Source organism: Miscanthus floridulus, chromosome 9 (genome assembly GCF_019320115.1).
Source record: "Miscanthus floridulus cultivar M001 chromosome 9, ASM1932011v1, whole genome shotgun sequence".
Classification (NCBI taxonomy): Eukaryota; Viridiplantae; Streptophyta; class Magnoliopsida; order Poales; family Poaceae; genus Miscanthus; species Miscanthus floridulus.
Window position 1 is genome coordinate 140,445,135 of NC_089588.1, and position 24,127 is coordinate 140,469,261.

The 24,127-nt window shown below is 47.4% G+C and overlaps 1 pseudogene; it reads left to right on the top strand.

The window, feature by feature from the left end:
* The first annotated feature begins 11,685 nt into the window (after positions 1 to 11,685).
* On the top strand, positions 11,686 to 22,651 carry LOC136481111 (uncharacterized; annotated as a pseudogene).
* The last annotated feature ends 1,476 nt before the right edge of the window (positions 22,652 to 24,127 follow it).

Consider the following 24,127-nt stretch of genomic DNA (forward strand, 5'->3'; position numbering starts at 1 on the left):
TGTAGAGGGAGCCGATGTAGAGCGAAGCGAACACGCCAAAGCTATAGTTGTCCATGCAGCCCGAACCCGTCGGCCCGGCACGAGGCCTGTATTTTTGGCCTAGCCCAAGCACGGCACGGCCCGGTGGCGACTGCGCCCGGGCTGGCATGGCCCGGAGGAGCAGGCCGTGCCTGGGACCTACCCTAGGCACCTGGGCCAGCACGGCATGGCCCGCTCCTCAACGGGAGGCCTGGTGGCGGCCCGGCCTGCCAATGTCTAGCAAGACGCAGCCAGCCCCCTCCCCCCGTGCGATATATAAGCCAGGCACAACCGGAACCCTACCCCACCCTAACCCTAATCCCCATTCCCCATTTTCACCACGTTGCGCCGCTCTGCTCTCTCGACCGCATCCACAAGCCATCGAGGTGCCGAGCCACGTCACTCATCGTCGTCATTCCCGACTCCGGTGAACTCTATCCGCTTGCCGCCGCTCCCCCATCTCACCCTGTCTCCTCTCTAACTGTCTCGGCATCTCCTCCCTTCTCCCTGTCTCTCCTCTCCTCTCGCTCTTGGTGAACTATGTGAGTTCGTGTTCGGTGTTCCCATCCGTCCCTTCGCCGCCACTTGCCGTCATTTCTAATCGGTGTTTGTGTCTGTCCTCTTGGTGGCCCTCGTCATCTCCGGCATTGGTGTGTCCATGAACCCTAACCCTAACTATCGACGAAATATGGTCGGCAGTCTACCGAGGGGTATGCCTGATATAGTAGATTGATCGGGGGAGGTGCCCGTGATAGGAACTAGATGGTGACGTAGGCACAGAGACAACGATTTAGAGAGGTTCAGGCCGTCAAGTCGACGTAACACCCTACGTCCTGTGTCTTTGATGGATTATATTGATTATGGGTTTTTTCAAGGGGGTCCCTATCCACCTTATATAGGCTAGGGATAGTGTAACAAGTTGGTTAGATCTATCTCTAATCGGTTACATGATAAGTATTTACAAGGAATATAATATCTAGCATATACGATCAGATCTTCCTTCATCGCCAAGATGTCTTCTCGTTGCCTTGCGGTGCACGCCGGGAGGGCCGAGCACCTTGGGCTCTGATCTTGTGGACTGGAAAGCGGCCCATGTGTCGCCCAGTGGGTATCCGGGGTTGTACCCTCTCCCCCCCCCCCCCCCCCCCCCCCCCCCCCCACAGTTAGTCCCCGAGCACCTTGTATTCGCTGAGTAATGCTGTCTTGATGATATCCGAGTAGTATGCCTTAAAGATGATCAGTAGAGACGAGTATCCGACCAGTTTAACTGGTCGGCTACCCTCGGATTCATCCAAGTTAGGATTTGCCAGTAGGATGTAAGGAGCTCAAGTTTAAATTTTGAAAATTCTTCACTTTAGGTGAAGTGTACACACTTAGATTTCAATGGCAAAGTTAGATGATTACTATCTCTGACTTAGAGAGGTAGATAAGTACCATCATGACTTAGTCAAGAGACGAGGACTTATTCTATCGCAAAATGTTAATACATGCACCACAAGGTGCAGTGTATACACTATAGTCCCTAAGCCTGACAGTAGGTGGAGAATACACTTAGTGCCAGGATCAAAGAATTTAAAGTATCATCAATCGGTTGGCGAGACAACCTATTCTCAGCTTAGCTAAGAGTATAAACAGCACACTCACCGCTAGGTGAAGTGTACACACTTAGTCCTTGAGCCTGCTTTAAGATAGAGGATCATCTTGTAGCAGGATCAAAGAATCGAGTGAAAATATGAAGAACACGTGCTTAGAACATAACCATGGCGACAAACTGGAGAGTTCTTAGCACTTAACCGTGGAGAAAAAAATGGAGAGTGCTTAGCACTTAACTGTGGAGAAAAATGGAGAGTGCTTAGCACTTAACCGTGGAGAAAAAATAGAGAGTGCTTAGCACTTAACCGTGGAGAAAAAATGGAGTGCTTACTAAGCAGGCCCTTTCTTTCAGCATGCCCCGAGGCTCACTTAACCGGCGCCGTGAACATCCGTGGAGAATTTGGAGGGGTGGGAGCAACGTGACGCACCGCGGTTTCCCAAAAGCCCCGAAGATGAAAGGTTGGGGTTGAACCCTTTTAAATCCGCCTGCCGCTGTGCACTCCTTCCATTTCGCCGATGCTTCTTCTTCCTCGTGTTCCTACCTCCGCATCCACAGCCGCTCTGCCATTACTTCAATAAAAACTCCACCAAATCAAACCGTAAACTCCTCCCAAAAACCAGATCTGATCCAATGGCGCCAAAGCGGTGCGCGCGAGTTCGAAGGAGGCGATGGCGGCATGGAAGAAAACTCCAAACCAAGCGCACCGTAATCAGGAGTGGGTCAAATCGACGAGCTCGGAGGCGGAGATCAACAAGTTGGTGTTTGACGGCGTCCTCCCCGACTGGCAAACCTCTCGATGGCGCCCCGCCACTGGGAGACGTTCCCCACCCCGATGACCCATGAGCTCGTCGTTTTCAAGGCGTACTTTCTCTGTGGATTTGGAGTTCCTGTTCATCCTTTCCTTCGAGATCTAGTTTGCTACTATGGCATCAGTCTATGCCACCTACACCCAAATAGTATTCTTCACATCTCCATTTTTATTCACTTTTGCGAAGCTTTCCTTGGAATCCGCCCCCACTTCAATCTTTTCCGGTATTTTTTCAATCTGCGGGCATACGCCGGCCCTAGGTCACCTAAGGTGGTCGGCGGCGTATATGTGCAACTGAGGGATGGAATGGCGAGTCGGTATATCAACGTGCCGCTCAACACTTCTCTGAAGAGATGGAACTCAAAGTGGTTCTACATCGGGGATCTGGAGCTGTATAGGCCGTGCGAAGTCGACTACTACGCGGTGGTTAGCAAGAACTGGTTGGCAAAACCGAGCAGTAATGATATATATGGTCCAGGTGCGAGAGCTCTTGGGTATTCTGGACAAAATCAATCTGGACGGAATCGGAGTAGCCGTGAACTTTAGCCTGTTCGTTTCGTCGTAAACGATCGTGGATTATTTACTGCTGGCTGGTTTGGTGTGAGAGAAAAATACTGTTCCAGCTTATAATCAACGATCGTATACGAGCAAGCGAATAGGCTGTTTATCAGCCAGCGGACCCAGCCGTGTAAGGAGAGGATACATCCTGCGTACGAGTACGCAGGGTTGGCTGACACCACCCAGGAGGCGTCCGAAGAGATGAAGAGAGAGGATATCGCGCATCACGCCAAGGAGTTCTTCGCTTCCGGGACGAACTTGAGGAACAAAAGGACAACCGTCAGCATACAGTGTGACGAAACCTCCACCTGCCGTAAGAAATTGCTCGGGTCTTCATATTGCTTATTGTGCATGTTCTGTGACGTGCCAATCATGCTTTAAAAGATTCATGAACAGGACCGGGCCGTGTACTTCTCCGATGTCCTGCAGGACAGCTGCCGACGGCCGTTGACGCATGGCCGAACAGTCCCAGCGTCAAGCTAGTCCGGGTACGGATGACGACTCGTCCGGGCCTGGCGGGGAAGAGGAGGCAGTCCCCGAGCACTTGGAGAAGGTGCGCGGGAAACGGCCGGTCGGGAAAAGAAGGAATAATGGGGCTTCGTCCCACAGCAAAGCCGGTGTCGACATCAGAGAGGCCCCTACACCACAAGTACGTGGGGTCCCACTCCAATGATGACGATGACGACGAGACGCTTGGAGAGAGGACAGCGCGCAAGGCGGCCGCTGCTGCGACCGCCGAGACACCTAGCCCAGCGGGACGCGCTGGGGTGGAGACAAGGGAAAACCGGCGAGCACAAGAGGCTGCCAGCTGCTGGGGGTCTGATCGTGAAGTCCCCGAGGCTGCTCGGGTGGGTTCTGCAGGAGGGGCGCGCACCACGCGCCCGGAGACTGTGGAAACAACCCCGCCGCCCCTAAGCAGTACGACAACCGCGGGGACGACGTCAGGACAGGGCAGTTCGAGCAGGTCGCGCCGCTTCAGAGCAGCTGCCAGGCGCTCGAATCTGTAAGTATGGCTTTCGCAAGCGTTTCCGATTACTTGCTAAGCAGCAGTGGCGTTATGGTGAAGTGTCTTCTTGTGCTCAGCGGGGCGCCAACCGAGCCGCTAGAGCCGGTTGGTGCTGGCGATCGTCAGGAGGAGGATGAGCTGCGTACTCCACACACTGGAGGTGGCGAGCAGCAGCTGAGCCCTGCGTCGACGGCCACACGGAGCCAGGACAGGTCTGGAGCTGATGAGTTACGATCCTCAGGACTGACACATGAAGAGGAGGTGCACGAGGCCGCCATCAGCGCTGATCGGACAGCGAGTCCGGGTACGGAGCCGTGGCGCTGGTCTTAGCGCCCTGGCCAGACCGCGTGGCGACGAAGGCGGAGGGCCCTCGAGGATTATCCGGACGTAGAGGAGGTGCCTCGGCCCTCAGGAGCCGCCTCACCCTGGAATGCCCCTCCTCGGGTCGTGCGTACTTGCGTCGCCGAGGAGATGAATTCGACGTCCTGGAGGAACAAGAAGCCAGCCAAAGAGGTGAGGGAGCTGAAGGCCGCCCTTTCGTCTGTGATAGGCAGAATCGAAGTAAGTCGCAGTACGCCGTCGATCACTACTATGAAGTTTAGTTTCTCATGTCTTGTGCCATAGAGTCTAATGAAGACATCCGAGCATCGCCCGCGCCTGCTGGACGAGGCGGCCCCAGTCCTTGCCAAGAACAAGAGGCTGCAGGCGTCAGTGGAGGCACTTGATGCTAGCTTGACCAATGCGCAGAACGACAATGAAAGGCTGCAGCTGCGCGTCTTGGAGCTAGAGGCCGAGAACCGAAGGCTGGTCGAACAGTTTAAGAGTGATGCCGACCAGAGGAAAGGTAAGTCCTTACGCTTACGCAGTGGGTATCCCCATACCAGATCCTAAAGTTACCCTTACGTACACAGATATGGAGATGGAGCTTGGTCTGGCGAGTGAAGCTGTGGCACAGAGCCCCAGAAGGAGAAAGATGAGGCACTGCAGAAAACCCAGAAGGTCGCGGATGATCTTGAACGTAAGCATCCAGACTGTTAACGCAGCGTCTATTCTGATTTGGCATGCTCAACACGCTACCAAGACGTTTGCAGGAGTCCTCTACAATTCCCAGCTGGCACAGTTCAGGGAGTTCGGGACGCAGCTGGCGATGAAAGAGGCCAAGATTGAGGCCATGGTGGAAGGTATAAAGCCGGTGCTCGACTTCATTGATCCAGAGCTTCCCATTCTTCTGGGCGAGAGGCCCCCAAGGCGCGACAGCATTGTGGAAAGGTGCAACGTAGCTCTGTCACGCTTCAAGGAATATGCGCGTGGTGCCGCCTCCTCTGCAGCAGTCCACGCATTGGCGATCGTCAAGTCGTTTTACCCTTCGGTAAGACTGGATGTGATCGAGTCTGGCTTCGCCCAAGGGACGACCGACGCGCGGGTCAGGGCGCTGGAAGACGATGTGGCGGACATAGCAGAAAAGCTTCCTGCAGACCTTGACCTGTTCGGCGACGCTGGAGATGAGGCACAGTAGATTAGGGTCAATGTTGAAATAGAATTGCTATACGTTAACCGTGTGTTTTAGCCGCTTTTCAAACACGATTTTTCTGGCCGTCGCTTTTCACAGATTTGTATCGCGTCCGTCGCTTCTTGTATCCGGCCGGGGCACAGGGGCATGCTCGGGATCCCCTCCTCCACGTCGTCGTGGAAGCTCGAGGTGCGCGCTTCGCGGCGACCCACGCCGGCGAGCTCTGCTTCCTCGACACAGCCGCCTCGTCCCGACTCGATGACACCGGTGGCCAGTAGCAGCGCCGTTCCGCACGCCGCCGCCCCAGCAGGCCGCTGTTCCCAGGCCTGCCATCGTCGCCTCTAGGCCACGCAGCCGCAGCGGCTTCGCCAGCGTCAGGCCTGTGCGGCTCATGGAAGAGAAGGGAGAAGGTTGGGGACGGTGGGTCACTAATGGAGAGCCTGGCTTTGCCGAGTGCTAAATGTCGGGCACTCGGCGAAGCTCCCTTTGCCGAGTGCCCGGCACTCGGCGAAGATCGGCGCTCGGCAAAGAGCCTCTTTGCCGAGTGCCGGGCACTCGGCAAAGGACGGCTCTCGGCAAAGAGCTGACGGGGGTACTTGCCGTCACCTTTGCCGAGTGCCCCCCGTTAGGCACTCGGCAAAGAGGCTTTGCCGAGTGCCAGAGTTGGGCACTTAGCAAAGCATAATTTTTTTTTGTTTTTTGCCTCCAAACTTTTTCTTCAACCCTTACACATTAAGTTGAAGTACATCCTCAAATTTGGCATATTTCTCGATCTTTTTGCTATATATCCTTAATTTATTTCATTTAATTGCATTTTTCCGAAAAATGTAAGTTTGAACTCCTGTCCACCGCCACCCTAGGTATAAATAACCTCTCTTCCTTATCATTGTCATAGATCGGTGTAACCCAGTTAGGCGTCTCCCGTCCGAAAGAGATACGGTTGGAAGTATGCAGATCTTTGCATATGTATAATCGTATCTGTTTTGGATTGTCCACGTTTTCTGGATAGCCCGCGGATGCGTAGACGAGGTTAGTTTCCATGGTCTGCTCCAATCCGAGACAGAGTTTTGGCATCACCTCCGTGTTGTTCTCCGGATACACACTCTCCCTGCCAGGATGTGTATCTGGAGAACAGCGGGGAGGTGCTGTCGAAATTCTATCTCGGCTCGGAGTAGACCATGGAAACTAACCTCGTCTACGCATCCGCGGGTGGGATTAGGACATATCCTCACCTATTAGATAGTATGAACATCACGTAGATGCAGTTGATGGTTACGTTACTCATTGATATCTATTTTAGAGGATGGATGACCGTGAGTGGATGTACACGGGATACAGAAGTCAGAGTGATTTCAGCACTGAATGGGGGCAGAAGACCGAGGCTTTCTTGGACCGTGCATTCGGCAGGGGTGCGAATAGAGCGCATCTAATGAAGTGTCCCTGCAGCATGTGTGCAAACAGAAAATGGCAAAAGGAGGACAACATGGGTATACATCTTCAGAAGCATGGCTTTATGCCAGACTATACCCGGTGGATCCACCACGGTGAAGCCCATCGGATGAGAGAGGAAGTGGTGAGACCACGCCTCGAGCATGTTGATGATGATGGCGGGGTTGCACACATGTTAGATGACTATCAACAAGCACAAATCCCTGATGGACGTGCGGAGGAGACGGAGGCATCCGCAAAGGCGTTCTATGACATGATTTTTTCGCCACAGAAACCCCTTCATGATCGGACAACGGTTTGTCAACTCAATGCCATTGGACGCGTGATGGGGTTCAAGGCCGAGATCAACATGGGTCGACAACACTTCGATGGTATGTTGGCCTTGATTGCTAGCATGCTTCCGGAGGGCCATGTTCTGCCAAAGAGCCTATACGAGTGCCAGAAACTCCTTGATGGACTCAAGATGCCTTACGAGCAGATACATGCTTGTCCGAATGGGTGTGTCCTCTTTAGGAAAGAACATGAGCATGAAAAGTACTGTCCGAAGTGCAAATCCTCCAGGTACCTGGAGGTAGACTCTGGGGATGGCCACAAGAAGCAGCTTACCGTCCCGATGAAAATCTTACGGTACCTCCCGTTCATGCTGAGGATCCAACGGCTATACATGAGCGAGGAATCCGCTAAGCAGATGACACGGCACAAACAGGGCACACGATACAATCCTGACAAGATGGTACATCCGTCCGATGGTGAAGCATGGAACCACTTTGATGGCATTCATCATGAGAAAGCATCAGAGCCTTGTAACGTACGTGTTGCGCTGGCAACAGATGGGTTCAATCCTTATGGTTTGATGGCTGCCCCCTACACATGTTGGCCCATGTTTGTCATCCCCCTCAATCTCCCCCCCCCGGCGTCGCCTTTGAACGTCAGAACATATTCTTGTCATTGATAATTCCTGGACACCCGGGGAAGAAGATGGGTGTCTTCATGGAGCCTCTGATTGATGAATTGGTCAGTGCTTGGGAGGATGGGGTATGGACATATGACAGAGCTACAAAGACACCATTCAAAATGCACGTTTGGTACCAGTACTCCATGCATGACTTCCTAGCGTATGGGATATTCTCCGGTTGGTGTGTCCACAGGATGTTCCCATGTCCATTATGCAAGGATCGTCTGAGGTTCATCTAGCTCAAGAAGGGTGGCAAGTATTCGTTGTTCGACAAACATCGTCAATTCCTCCCTCCCGAGCATCCATTCGGGCAAGACACCAAGAACTTTACGAAAGGTATCGTAGTGACAAAACCTGCACCACAGATGATGACTGGTGCAGAGGTTCATGCTCAGATAGATGCTCTCGTAGAGAATCAAGAAGGTGATGGCTTCGTGGGATACAGCGAGGAACACATGTGGACTCATAAGTCGGGCTTGACGAGGCTCCCCTATTTTGATGACCTTCTTATGCCACATTACATTGATGTCATGCACACAGAAAAGAATGTCGCCGAGGCACTCTGGAGAATAATCATGGAAACTAAAAAGTCAAAGGACAACCCTAAGGCTAGAGTGGACCTGGTAGAGTTGTGTGATAGACCACATCAAGAGATGCGTGCTCCTAGAGGCGGCAAGACATGGAAAAGGCCTAAGGCAGATTTCGTCTTGACCCCCAGACAAAGGAGGGAAGTACTCCAATGGATCCAGACGTTAATGTTCCCTGATGGGTATGCAGCGAATCTGAGGAGGGGAGTGAACTTAACTACTCTCCGAGTGAACGGGATGAAGAGTCACGACTACCACATATGGATTGAGTGGCTTCTTTCGATGATGGTTTGAGGCTTTGTCCTTGAGCACATATGGACAGTGCTGGCAGAGTTGAGCTACTTCTTCCGCCAGCTCTGTGCCAAGGAGTTATCTCGGACCGTGATTGCTGACTTGGAAAAAGTGGCACCTGTCTTGCTTTGCAAGTTGGAGAAGATCTTTCCACCCGACTTCTTCAATCCGATGCAGCATCTGATATTGCGCCTCCCGTATGAGGCACGAATGGGGGGGGGCCCGTGCAGGCCCGTTGGTGCTATCCAATCGAGAGATGCCTAAAGACATTTTCGGAAAAGTGTAAAAACAAAGGCAAAATTGAGGCTTCCATTGCAAGTGCGTTCACTATGGATGAGGTGTCAAACTTCACAACATTGTATTATTCTGACAACCTTCCAAGTGTGCATAATCCACCTCCTCGTTACAATGCTGACGAAAATGCCTCGAGCCTCAGCCTTTTCCGAGGGCAACTTGGAAGAGCAGGTGCATCGACCAATAAGCCCCTGACAAATGTGGAGTGGCACAAAATCATGTTATATGTGCTGACCAACCTTGAAGAGGTGGACCCATATATTGCGTAAGTTCTCAACGGACTTGTTTCAATAATCCCGCACTATTCTACACCCAACCCCCTTGTTTGTCGTTACAGGGAATTCATTCATGAATACTGGCCCCATTCAAGGGAACCAACCCCGCCGGAATGTGATACCGTTCTTTCCAAGGGTGCAGGACAAGGGAGCCCCGATTTTATTTCCTGGTTCAAAACCAAGGTACCGTCCAATTTAGCCCCGATTTGTTGTTGCTCGTACGTCCGATTAATATAACGATGTATCCTGCTTGAGCTTGCAGGCCTGAACCGATGCGTCTATCAGTGCTGAGTTGAGACAGGTTGCCAACGGCTGTGACCAAAGGGTCAAGTCATCGGACGCCTACGATGTGAATGGATATCGATTTCACACAGGAAGCTATGAGCGGAGGCGGCCCAATCGAAGATCCACAAATAGCGGGGTTTTTACGCCCGGCACTGATGGCATAGACTATTATGGAAGAATTGAAGAAATATACGAACTTTCATTCTATGGTAGCACAAATCTTTATCCTGTCGTATTCAGATGCCATTGGTTTGATCCGGGAGTAACGAGGAAGACCCCTCATCTTGGTCTAGTCGAAATTCGACAGGATTTCGTCTATCCAAGAGACGATGTGTACATTGTGGCGCAACAGGCCACACAGGTTTATTATATGTCATATGCTTGCAAGACTAGACCGGATCTTAGTGGTTGGTTTGTTGTGCACAAGGTCTCGCCACACGGCCAACTACCTGTCCCAAATGATGAAGATTACAACTTCAACCCAAGCACATATGACGGAGAGTTCTATCAAAAAGATGGGCTACAAGGGAGGTTTGAGATAGACTTAACCGGCGAGATAGGAATGGATGTAGACAATGTAATGGTTGATGATGATGACGATGGAGATGAAGTGCGAAAGGCAAAGGACTTACAAATGCTTGAGCAATTACATGTAGGCAATGACATTGAAGACAACATTCCTCCATCGGACAGTGTTGATTATTTCGACATGGTTGATAGTGATGATGAGACTTACGATCCAGCTAATCCCGATCATGAAGATTATTTGTAACATACATGTAATACTTTGTAATTTTGTAATTTTGTTTTGTTTTGTTTATTTTGCATCTATTTCTAATTACTTCTTTCTTCTTTTTAATTGCAGGTGACTGAACAAAAATGCCGGGCGGCCGGCAGAGGAACCTGAGCTCATTCTACCATGGAGCCTCTGGTGTAGGAGCCTCCAGTGGAGGGGGCGAGGAGGAGCAGGGGACGTCTTCGACGAGGCGGAGGAGCACGAGGACCACGACTAGGAGGAATAGGAGGACCACGCTTGCGGTCCAGCAGCAGCAGCAGGAGGTGGAGGAGGAGGAGCAGGTGCAGCAGGAGGCGGGCGAGGAGGAGGAGACGCCGGTCCAGGAGGAGGCGGACGAGGACGAGGACGAGGACGGGGGTGGGACGGGAGCTACCGCTTCCTCTAGTTCGTCAGGTGTCCACTTGCGAGGACCCTCCACCCTCCCTAACCGACCGCATACTCGTCTACACCCAGTGATTAGCCCAGAGGGGCAAAGGTAAGTGCCTTTGCATGTTATCACTTTTACTTCATATGCTATGTTCGATATCGAAATAGAGACTAATATGTTTTCTTAATCACTTCTGTGGGGGTGGGAGATTGTGTCGGGGAACACTGCCTCCCGCCATGTCAATGGCATCCTAGGTCTCCTGTGTAGGTGACACTTCCCTAGCATGGTCATGCATGCCGGGAACCTCGAGCCCGCCTTCACGTTTGCCCACTACGAGTCCGCCCCCACGTGGAAGCAGGCACCGTGGCTGCGCTCGTCATTCGGGAGTTCTGGGTAAGTCTTCCTCGCACTACATGGCTCAATACAACGCACTCATTGGACTCTACTTGAAATAACTAATGCATACATCGTGTCTGCATATGCAGGAGTACTTCAAACTTGACGACAGATTTGAGGGCACAGCGGATGCAGTGGCTAAGCGAGCTTGCAGGAAACGCGTCATCGACGTCCATCATGAGGCGCGACTCCAGGCCATCATAGATTACTATGGGACGAAGCTCGGACAGAAGGTCACCAAGAAGGACATCTGAGAACAAGACTTGACGTTGACCAAACCCCAGTTCCTTGAGGTAGCTAAAGAACATTAAAATTGGTTCCTTTTGAGATTAAGTACGAATCACTTGTTTTTCTAATATGTCAACTACTTGATGACGTGTAGGTGATTCCTTGGTGGTGCAACGGGTGCCCCGTGGATTGGGCGAAGATGGTGGACAGATGGTTAAGCGCGGAGTGGGCCGCTCAGCACGCGGCTGCCCGGCAGCGGCGTTTGTTCATGCCAGGTGTATCACACCATCAAGGCAACCACAACCTCTCCGGATATGCCAGAGCATGGGTATGTGGTCATGTTTCTTCTTGCTTTCGTTGAACTCGGCAAAGAATTCTAATCATCTTGTTTTCGTTCTTGCAGTCGGCGGCACATCAAGGCCAAGAGTGCTCCAACTTCGCCGCATTTGCCATGGCACACAAGGGCAAGGCATCGTCCGACGTCTCCTTCAACCCAGACGACCCGGCCGAGGCATACACAAACTCGAGCGCCTACGAGAAAATCATGGAGTACACATCGGTGGCAAGGTCGATTCATGGGCCGGAGTACGATCCACGGACCGACAACATTGATGCAAACACCGTCATGAGGATTGGACAAGGCAAGAAGCATGGCCGCTACTGGATTGGCGACAGCGTGATCGACACGGCCTCTACTCCCACTCTCTCCCAGATCTGAGCACAGAGCACGACCGCCTCCTCACTCCCGGCGATACGCTCATGACCAAGCATTTCACAGCACCGGGTCGACACACTCCAGGTTATTCATGTTTTACTCGTCGTACATTGATCTTTACACAACTCTATTTCCTTTGCATTATTGTAACATTAGCTTTGGAACAATTTGTAGGCCCAGGTGGAAGAAGCAAACAGGAGGGCCTAGGAGCTGGAACTGGGGTTGGCGGCCGAGCGGGCCGCGCGGGAGGCCGACAAACTCGCCCAGGAGAAAAGGTTGGCGGACATTATTGCCTGGATGCAAACTACGACGGGTGCTGCTATGCCTCCTGGGTTAATGGGTCCACCTCAGCCTCCTCACTCCGCTACTCCAGTGAGTAATGTCACACATGCAAGGAATTGCTACAATCGCTATTCAACTAATCTTGTCTCATGCAATCTCTTCTCCTATGTGCAGCCTCAGTCTGCGGGTTCGAACAACCCAGCTCAGGGCACTTCGAACCAGCAGATGTTTCCTTCCCCGTCGTCAGCAGGATGGCCACATCAAGGGCTGCTTCAGTGAGTAGCGCTTGTAGTTTCATGTCTTGTTCTCTTCGCAATGGATTTCTGTCCGAGACAATGTTGTTGTCATGCATGTGTTATTGTGACATGTGGTGATGGATTTGAACTACTTGTTGAATGATGTGGAATCCTGTCGAATAATGGATGGAATTACTGTGACATGTAGTGAACGGATGTGATTCATGTGGTATGTGTGATGGATTGTGACATATAAGGTGTTGGATGTGATATATATGCCATATGTTGTGTTTGCAGTGATCGAAAGTAAAAAACAAAAAAAAAACAAAAAATTTTGGTCACTTTGCCGAGTGTAGAGCCTTTGCCGGGCGCCTTTTGCCCTGGCACTCGGCAAAGCTGCCAAAAAAAATGCGCTACCAGGTCTCTTTGCCGAGTGCCAGTACCCTGGCACTCGGCAAAGCTGTGTACACTACCATGTGTTTCCCAGCTTTGCTGAGTGCCAGGACTCTGGCACTCGGCAAAGAATTTTCCAAAAAAAATATTTTTTCTTTGCCGAGTGCCGTCTCAGCTAGGCACTCGGCAAAGGATTTTTCAAAAAAAAAAAATTTTTTTCTTTGCCGAGTGCCGGGTCCGGAAGGCACTCGGCAAAGGATTTTTCAAAAAAAAAGGGAAAAGCTTTGCCAAGTGCCTTCCTGACCCGGCACTCGGCAAAGACGCCGTCAATGGCTGATGGCCAATTTTCTTTGCCGAGTGTCGTCCTGAGTGCCCAACAAACGGCACTCGGCAAAGAACCCTTCGCCGGATGCGGCTTTGCCGATTGCTCTTTGCCGAGTGTGGCACTCGGCAAAGCCTTTGCCGAGTGCAATAGGGCCTTTGCCGAGTGCCCCAGGCACTCGGCAAAGAGCGCGTCTCTAGTAGTGGGTCCACCATAATTTGTGAGCAATTTGAAATTTTTTCTACAATTTTTTTACAATTTGTAGTCTGTTTATAATTTATGAATAATTTGACATATATATCTATGACATCTACAATCATAGAAATAATTTGTAATTTTTTCTGAAAAATTTGGCATATATTTTTCTGACATATGCAATCTCCCCTAAATTACATCGCTCTGTCCAATAAATTACATTGAACAAATCAGTGTAAATATTGTAATAAGTCAGTGTAAATATAATTAAAAAACAATGTAAATTCATGGGAAAAAATCAGGTGTTAGGAGCTTTCAAAACACTAAGTTGTTGGCTAGACAGACTCATATTTAAAACAGTTATTTACCATTCCGAACAATTATAATGAACATTATGTACATTTGTGTATAAAGCGTGTATATTTAATATTAACGGCGTCCGAGTAGTTGGTTCTTGATTGAGCCCCCAGCCCCAGCTAGCTCATACCCCATAACGCAGAGCACTGGAGCCCATGCACGTGTAGGAGAATAGACGTCACTGGGGAGCCGCTGCGACCACCCATAATGTAGAGCGTTGGAACTCATGCATGTGTAGGGAGAAGCCGAGGACAGGGCCGTCTCTGGAAAACGCAAATAAGAATGTGGCCATTCGGCGAGTCGAATGGCAAAAGTATGTCTTATCTTAAAGATGTTAAGCATGGAGAAACAAACAATTGGAGAAAAATTATGGAAAAAAAATCAAACGGAGAAAGCATCACCGAGAAAACTTTTTATCAAATGTATATATATAAAAGGTACATATCTTTGTAGAACGCTTCAAGGATAGAAATGCCTAAAGAGATCGATGTGCCAGGAGTTGGGGATGTCCACCCCGTCCTGATCACAGAGTCTATATGACCCTGGTTAGGTCACTGCCTTGACGATGTATGGGGCCTCCCATGGTGATGATAGCTTGTGCATCCCGTCAGTCTTCTATTTCTTGCGGAGTACTGAGTCGCCGACCATAAAGGATCGCTCATGAATATTGTGATTGTAGCATCTACACAGACCATCCAGGTACCTAGCGGTCCAAACATAGGTGTCCAATCGCTCCTCCTCAAGGCAGTCGACATTGTCCTGCCATGTCTGATCATTCCTCTCTCCATCATAATTCTCTACCCTTGGCGCTCGGAAAGCGATGTTGGCAGGTAATACAGCCTATGATCCGAACATCAAGAAATAGGGTGAGACTCCAGTGTTGCGGCTAGGCTAGGTCCTTAGCCCCAAGACCACGGCCGGCAACTCTTTGAGCCATTTGCTGGGATGTTTCTGGTCCTTCTCGTACAATCTCATCTTCAAGGCGTCCAATATCATGCCATTTGCTCGCTCAACCTGGCCGTTAGCCCTAGGTGCACGACCGAGACATATTTAACAGATATGCATCACTCCTCACAAAAATCCTAGAAATCGCTGCCGGTAAATTTAGAACCCAGATCGGTGATGATATTGTTCGGCAGGCCAAACCTATGGATGATGTCTTCAAATAACTCTGCTGCTTTCTTTGCTATAGACTGGACGAGCGGCTTGTACTTAATCCACTTGGACAACTTGTCGATTGCGACATAGACCCATCGGAATCCGCTTGGGGCGTTCTTGAAAGGCCCAATCATGTCTAGTCTCCGGCATACAAGCGGCCAAGAGGCGGGAATCATCTACATAGCCTGAGCTGGAACGTGGATCTGTTTGGCAAAATTTGGCATCCCTCGCACCGTTGGACAAGTGTTTCGGCGTCTGTGACTGCTGATGACCAATAGAAGCATGCTCAGAAAGCTTTCCCGACCAGACTCCTAGAGGCCGTGTGGTTGCCGCAGGAACTGGTATGGATTTGTTGAAGTAACGCCAGTCCTTCCTGAGAGATGCACTTTTGAAGCAATTCTGCCTTCGCATTCTTTCTCATCAACTTGCCATCAATTAAGACGTAATGCTTGCTGTGGCGAATGAGGCGCTCCATCTCGGCTGGCATGTCTGCAGTTGTTAGGTATTTGATGAAAGGCTCTCGCGAGTCGCTGCTCATCGCAGGGACTGCTAAGACCAACTGCTCGGCAGGAGGCGCTTCTTACAACCTATCTACTGAACAATCGGTTGTTTTATAGCTTCCTGGCACTCGGTTGTTGGAAGGCCAAAAAGCACCCGAATTCTACAACTAAACCAAACTGGGTGCTAAAGACAAAGAAAACACATGATTTACAGATCCTTAGATCAGAATCCAATGGTCACAATAATCACAATCCAATTCTACAAATCTGAAGTATTAAATAGAAGAAAATATATATCAAAATAGCTCATATGAACTATTTCACAATCAAATAAACAGAATTTAAATCTCAAATGACCGAAATTTACAGATACACAATCGGTATAAATTCAAAAACAAGCCAATGTAATTACAAGCATATGGTACACTAATACAAGGGACTAAGATCTATTGCCATAATTGCAGAGACTAGGATCGACAGAAAGAGCTCACCATTAAAATACAGAACAAATGACAAATTGTACAAAAAAAACTACATTTCCAAATGTTTTCTATGAATTCCAGAACTCTGAGAAAATTGCTGCAAATTGATCACAAATATAACAAATTTTCACAACATCTTTTCTAAATAAATTCATATCAATAAAACGCACATTGGCACGAATACATAGAAGCAAAAAATTTGGACACACGAAATTACACTAGTACAATAAAATTGAGAACAGTAAAATGATAAACTGATTTCTTCTATTGCCTCGCCTAGTTGACTTACGAGTCTAAGAACCAACTACATGATACACTACAAGGGTAAGATCACCCCAAACTACTCCAAAATGCCGCCTGAACTAAGACAGAACAACAACACGCCAAACTTAAAAACAAAAATGATGCAACATGCACTTGCTCAGAGCACAATGCCTCTTACTAAGCAAATGGCTAAAGAGTAAGACCAGTTGCTCATACAAACCATATGAACATGAACTACTGGCCCACCTTAAAAAACCCAAATGCTTGAACTCACTAACTGAAAAACAGGTAGAAGAGAACAGATAGAATTGCAATTTCTTCAAAGACCAAAACTGACAAGAGAAATCAGAAACAACCTACAACTAATGCCAAAGGTAAGTCATCAAACCTGATAACTACCTACAGGGCATCAAGAATCTAACAATGGCTACAAGTACACCAACAAAAATAGCTAATCCTACAAAAAATGAAACTCCACATCAGTACCAAATCATTGCTTCAACCCTAGACACAGCAGCGCAAAAGCAAAGGAAACAAAGGGACCAAACCTTGCAGCCTGATGGAATCACCTCTCAGCAGTGCAAAGCGACATGGGCAAGAAAACGATGAGGAAATGTAACAGCCGCGGAAAACAGGCGCGACTGCCAATTTTAAACAACAAAACTTTATATTTCCTTCCCCGTTTCTTCCCCTTCTGCAATGGCAGAGAACAAGACAGACAATACAAGTCATGGTGCCAAACACACTAAGAAAAATGAAAACATATTACAAATTTCAAAACAATAATGAAAAATTGCGCATTTCAACTAATGCAATTTCTAGTATTGAAAAATGCAATATCAGATCTTGTAAGCTTACATGCAAAATCAGATCCTTCAGAAGTAAATAGGGCGGCATTGGTCCATCTAATACAAACCTGATAGTAGCTGGCACCTGAAATTATCTACAAAACATATCAAAACACTGTATTCTTTTTCTGGAGTTCACTCAAGCGTAACCACAGTATATGACAATGTGATAAGATCATGCACAAAACAGAAAAGCTGAGATGATAGAGCTATTTTGCATAAATTCCACCGCAAACAGATCACATGATAAGCCCCATCTTACAATAGATGCATAAATAGTGATGAGAGGTTAGAGCTCTGGCTATCCACTAACTAGCTACTGCTAGGGCAGGGAGACAGAGAGAGACTGAGAGAGAGTGTGTGGGTGGGTGGGGAGGAAGAGAGCCAACCAGAGGTCCAAGTCCAGGCCAACAGTGCCTAACCCACACACGAGAGAGAATATTTGAAGGGAGGAGGAGCTGAGTTTGTGGGGTCTGTGTGCCACAAATCACAATTTTTCAATATCATATATATGGTTCATTGTTTAGAGAAATGTGCATATAGAAAAGCCTCAACTAGAAAAGCCCACTAGTGCATAATCAAACACCATCTATATGTTTTGTGGTGCCATTGAGGCCTATATCTCAAGGCGTACCATAGCACACAAGATGAGGAAAAACATATCAGGTTTTTCCTGTTGTGCCCTAAAAATCCAGAAATGCTTCCTAAATTTTCTGATATATAGTAAGGTAAAATTGCATTCTATACTCAAATCAGCTTCATCTAGAACTGCACCAGAGGCCCCCAAACTACGTAAAAGATTGAGCATGGGATGGAGTTATTCTATACCGCGTTCTTCAATACCTTGGCCATCTTGCAGAGTCCCTTGCGCATGACAAACTTGTCATAGAGACTAGCAGCAAGGACAAGCTTAGATTGTGGGGTCTGTGTTGGCACAAATCACAATAAAACAGAATCACAAAAATGTGGTGTGTGCTGGCACAAATCATAATTAACAAACTATAATAAACAAAGGAAAAGCTGTGTTAGCACAAATCACAAGAAATATTTTTTTCTATGAAAGGACAAGGACAAAAATGTGGTGTTTGCCGACACAAATCACAATAAACAAAGGATAAGGTGTGTTAGCACAAATCACAACAAATAATTTTTTTCTATGAAAGGATAAGGACAAAAATGAAGGGCAGGCCTGGTGCAGTGGTGAGAGCTGTCTCACTGAGTCACCAGGTCATGGGTTCGAAGCAGCCTCTCCGCAGATTTTGCGGGGGAATGGCTTGCCTAGGTTTTTCCCTTCCCCAGACCCCACTCAAGTGGGAGCCTCTGGCACTGGATCTGCCCCTTTAAAGGATAAGGACAAAAATATGGTTTGTGCTGACAAAAATCACAACAAACAAAGGACAAATATCTGAATTGCAAATGGTCCAAATGTTATGCGCAAAGATTAACAATCGTTAGAGCCAAGATCAGGAGCTTAGCAGTGCATAGTTTACCAGAGGAGGCCATGAGATGCTAGGATATCCATAGTTGTGAATCCGCTGATGCACTGGGCAGCTTGTCCTTCACCTATCATAATGAAACAGTTAAGCAAAGTATAGTACTAATTGGTATAACCAGTTAAGCACACCTGATTAATGTAGTTTAGGATGAGCTCCTGTGTCTTGTTCTGGGCGAGTTGGTTCTGCATCCATAACACAACCATCTCATAGGCATTGCACATTGGATCATAGCCTAGGCATCTCATAGGTGAATAGGAAGGAGAATGTGAAGCTTAAAGCATAGCCCCTTTTGACGCCCCAGAAGGTGAGCTCTAGAACAGAAGCGGCTGTGAGCATGGTAGTTTGCAGAACCACTGTGCATGTTGACAAAATACACAGGTTCAAACATTTATACATAAAAAGAACACAAATTAAAAGTTAAATAGGCAAATAGTGTATACTTGCAGAATATATAGATCAACTAGCAGAAAAACGAGAACATGAGGAGGCAAAATAGTGTATACGATTTTGTGCTTTCATGTTAAGAATAATCTGACCCAATCTTTCAGGTTAGAGTGAACTAGCCTCATCAGTTCCTATTTGTACTGTAGATTTTAGGTTTGCATCAGTGTGACAAATAGTCGATTTATTAACATTGCTTTACGTGTAGTGCTCTTTTCCCCTATTTTTAATGGATAGATCACGATATATTTTTTCTTGACCACACAAAAGAGTTATGCATCTTTATATCAAGAAGATGAAAAAGGGGGTAAGAGAGCCCCAACAAAAGAAAACAAACCCACAGTCCCACACATGATAAACCTCTTATATGTTCCATATGAAATCAAACATAACTGGCAGGACTCAACTGAACCTTGGAGGTGTAGCATATATTCATCCATTTAGATACAAAAATCTAGGACTAGGAGACATCAGGAACAAACAGAGAAGACACATCAACTGTCCTCTTCAGAACCCATCTGTAAGATAATCAATTTGTCTTTTGATATGCAGCTTGGTTCTTCAAGGGCTTTGAAAATTATAATTAAAAGTTGCTACAAATTTGCTTCAAACATTGTAAGTGCCAATTATACTCATGAGGTAATTAAATTTTCAAACATTGCATATGCTCAGAACTACAATTGCAGTGCTCAATACTAGCAATTTGTATTATTGCTAATTGCAATAATTAACTTAATATTTTTGTTTGGTTTTCATGAGCAGGGGAGATTAACATGAACATAGCACTATAACTGTATATTGGCCAATGACTAACAATGATTTGTATTGGCCAATGACTTACAATGAACCAGAGTATTAGTTTGTAGAGGAGCTACAGCAGACATGTTAATCTTATTTATAAGTGCTTGCATATCTTGTAAGATTCAAAAATCATCAATTAAGGTACAGGTTATGATAAAACTAGATTTAATCATGAGATGCACTCTCAAATGCATTGAATGCAGGCCTAAAAGCAATGATCTCATAGATGCAGCAGCTGGAGAATGGACATTGCAAGAGTTTAGCCAAGATGACAGACACCCAATGTTGAGAAGAATAGATGCAAGTGAAAATTGATGTACACAATCTTACCTAGTGACCATATGGAATGTCAGTAAAAAGTTCATGGCACATGTAACTTCGAGTTCCCACAACCTTCAGAAGTGGCACATAATGACAATAAGAAGCAACATAGACAGAGATCACATTTCTAACTATTATCCCCATACATACATAAGTCAACAAAACCGTGGCCTAAAAATTTATAGTTTTCTCTATGAGCCTTTTTAAGATGGAAAAATCATGAAACAGACCATGTAATTCAGACTGTGTAGTTCAGAAACTTAGGACTACATTATCAAAATCCTAAGCCAGATCATGTAACATAAACAAAGCTAACTAATGCCAAGTTGTACTAAATTGCCTACAGATCAAAATAGGTATGATAAATGATGACTCAAAAATTGCGACAAAGATCTAACAATTTACACGATACCCATAGCACTGGAGTCAGCGAAATATGGCATTGGAGTCACGGAACTAATAACTAAAAGTGAAAGCACAATTAGTTGCAGATAATAGTATAAAAGTAAAGCTATGATGAGGATGAAGCAAGTGACCACTATGACACTGGCCCCATTTTTTACTCCATCCATGTACTATCTAGAAAACAACACGGAAAAGGCTCCGTCACAAGAAGAAATTAAAGAAATTTGCGCCAAGTTAAAAATTGAAGTAAATGCTTATAAGAAAACTTTGCGCCCCGGGGAACTCACCCAAGAGCACAGGCATCCTGCACAGCACATGAACAGAGCACACACCAAAGCCCAACTCTAAGCACAACAACAACAACAACAACAACAACAACGCAAAAGGATGGGCGTAGGATTGGTGCATCTCAAAGTCCAACCTAGTTCCTTTGGATATTCCTAGCAAGCACAAGTTATTTTCAGGTTCCACTCAGTCAAAAACTTAAAATGTTATATCAACTTCTTTTCTGAAACCACAAACTCACGACTAAAGTTTTTTCCTATGGTTTCTAATTAAGAGCATGATAGGATTGCAAACTCCAACTGCTGTAGCACACTTATTTATTTGAAAATTCGCTGACCATACTGGACTCAGCTATGTTGAGACCCATACCCATATTTTGATTGGGGCAACTGCTGGCCAAGAACTATAATTAACGCTGGACTTATTACATCTCTCTTTTCCTTCTCCACAAAAGAGAAAGCATGCAAGCATTCTAAATTTTGGACAGATTTCTTCGATGTTGAAAATTACACTGCTGCAAAGAACATATACATTTTAGCACTCCTATAATTAACTTTATTTGCTCTCTTCTTAATTGAAAGGCAGAGCTCCCGCCATTTCATTAAAAAAATAACATGCAAATCGATTCTTTGCTTGATAAAGATCCCAATTTCAGTAATGCACATTAACATACCAGAATGAAAAAATAAGCACAATAGTTCTAAAGTGTACAATTTGGATAAATTTCTTAATTCAGTTCAGTTCACCTTTTCACAGCAGGCACAACTATGAGTAGTAGCGGTTCCTCCCCCACAACTTTATTTGTATAGAGTGAGGGAGGTGCAACAAGCAGGCTCTCGGCTCTAGTTTTAACCTGACTCGCTTCAGCTTTAGCTCCCAATTCCACTACCGGGGACGACATCTGTTGCAACTAGAACCAATAGACATGTCATGACACACCAGACCACAAAATTCAGCGCAAACCATAAACCTTCACTTTTTATACAATTTGGTGATGGATACAATCTACATATGCTTCTTTTGGCATTCGCAATACAAAACTAGAAAGTAAGAAGATCTTAGTAACATAAACTCAGTTAACAAGTTGCATTAAAATGACTACTACTACTAGACATAAAATCCAGCGACATCTCCTAGCCTCAGACCACCACAAGTACAAAATTGTAGCAAACAAAACAGAAGCGACTACAAGGACATAGATAATTATGTGCTGATGTGGTATTGCTGATTTACCTAGCTAGCTAGAGAATGACAACATTTATTCCTTTGGAACAATTCTCTAAAAATTCTGAAATCGCAACGGCCGATGCAGCCCCAATTTGCAGCACCAACTGAGTAACTGATTCTCAAATTCTCCTGGAATAGACGACACAGTTGAAAAAAGCATATTAGCATGAACCTTCACCCAGACATGGAGAGGGAGCAGATGAGAACGGCTATCCTGAACCAAGAACAGATCTTCAGACAACAAGTACTAAAAAATCGAGCATTTCATTTGCTTGCAGTCTGCGCAATATGCTAAATTCTCTCTGCATCTCAACTCGTCAAGGTCAGCACAATTTCTCACCACTCTCTTCGTTCCTACTGAATCATTCAATCAGGTACAGGAGCTGCAGCGGATGTACCATGTCCAGAAGCAGCTGATGCAGCAGGCACAGACGACTGCTCCGGCGAGCCGTGCTCCGTTGGCGGTCGTCGACGTCAAGCCAAGACCACAACAACTGGACATCTGATGTGGCGAGGAGGCGACAACAAATCCTCAACAACAGATCATCAGCTTCACAGCTTCACCTTCTACAAAAAGGCCGCAGCACCTAGACCAGCGTCTGCACTGACTGATGAATGCAACCTTGAACTGACACCGACAAACGGGCCAAAGCGTCTTTCCAGCCGCGAAGAAGCGACGGCACCCACGACACGCGCAGGCGTCATCGATGCGGACGAAGGTGCCGCATCATCTACATCGGCGCCTGTCCTCCTGTATCCCGCCACCACCTCCGTATAGGCGGGCGGCCGGGCAGTATGGGGCTTGGCATGGATCGGCACGAACGGGATCGTCGACTCCCATCTGATGCCCTCGCTCGCTCCCCACATCATCCCCGCAGGACGCAGCAGCACGCGCTTCGCTCCCCACGTCGGCACGACCGAGCTACGAGTAGAGTCCCCTACCCCATCGATCCCCGCCGCCTGGCTACATCCCAAAATCCCCCACACAAATCTCCACCCCTTTGCCGTCATCACAATACAGATCCACAAAATCTACTCCACATTACCAAATGTGATCGAGAACACACCTTCGGCAGCAGTCCGCGACGAGGATGTGCGAGTACACCGGAGCAATCGCTGCACCACCGGGCCTCCCGTTGAGGAGCAGGCCATGCCATGCTGGCCCACGTGCATGGGTTAGGGCCCAGGCACGGCCTGCTCCTCCGGGCCGTGCCATCCCGGGCCCAGTCGCCACCGGGCCGTGTCGTGCTTGGGCCAGGCCAAAAATACAGGCCTCGTGCCGGGCCGACGGGCTCGGGCTGCATGGACAACTTTAGCTTCGGCGCTTTCGCTTCGGTCTACATCGAGTCCCTCTACAGGCACAGGCCGCACGAGGCTATCACGTTGGCCAACGAGCACTGTTCGGAAAAAATCCAAACAGAAAAAAAAAGCTAAAAAAACTAAAACAGGACCGGATGTGAAGTTTGTGCAATAAAGGAAATTGGCATGAGATTGACCAAACTTAAATATATGTGTGTGTGATGTGTACTGTTGCGGCTTTGATTTCAAAAAAAGTAGAAGATATGCGGCGTAATGTGAGGAGATGACATGAGTGGTGCAATACCAATATAAGGTTTTTGCAACTCTTACTTAAGCAAGTGATAACGGAAAAAGAGTGACGACAGTAGTTAGGCGAGGCCAGACAAAAAAAAAAATAGGGAGAAATTTTAGCTCTATAGATACTATATATATAGATATAGATAGACAGATGGGTGGTCTTATTTTAGTACGAGACAAGTCGAGATCATAATCTCTATGTTTTCTACGCCAAAACACATCCAAAAATCATTTTAGAAAGTAATCGGTTCGGACTCGAACAGGGAAAAACCAGTCTGGTCAGGTCCCAAACCGGCTAGGCCAGGCTATTAGGGCCGCTGCGGTGCAGCACATGAGAACCGGCATGGCCGATTGAGAAATCAGCCAGACCAGTTTGGCGCCGTCTT